Genomic DNA, 541 nt, shown 5'->3' with positions numbered 1-541 from the left:
GTTTTACATGTCTCCTTTTCCCCGATTGACCCCTCCCCAGCCATTCCCATCCCAAGCAAGCCCCCAGCGCCCCGTGTCTGTGTCCATTGGTTATGCTAATATGCATGCATACAATTCTTTTGGTTGCTCTCTAACACCACCCACCTCCCCTGATGTTTGTCTCTGGATCTATTTTTGTTCATCAAATTATGTTATCATTATATGCCACATATACATCAGATCATGTATACTTTTGCATTTCCTTAATGACTAATGATGTTGAGCATCCTTTCATATGCTTATTGGCCATTTGTATATCTTTTTGGAAAAATGTATATGCAAACCTATTGTCCTTTTTAAAATTTTTATTTATTTTTTATTTATTGTTTTATATAAAGTTTTACATGTCTCCTTTTCCCCGATTGACCCCTCCCCAGCCATTCCCATCCCAAGCAAGCCCCCAGCGCCCCGTGTCTGTGTCCATTGGTTATGCTAATATGCATGCATACAATTCTTTTGGTTGCTCTCTAACACCACCCACCTCCCCTGATGTTTGTCTCTG

Source organism: Myotis davidii, unplaced genomic scaffold, assembly GCF_000327345.1.
Source record: "Myotis davidii unplaced genomic scaffold, ASM32734v1 scaffold798, whole genome shotgun sequence".
Taxonomy (NCBI): Eukaryota; Metazoa; Chordata; class Mammalia; order Chiroptera; family Vespertilionidae; genus Myotis; species Myotis davidii.
This window is presented reverse-complemented; position numbering follows the sequence as displayed.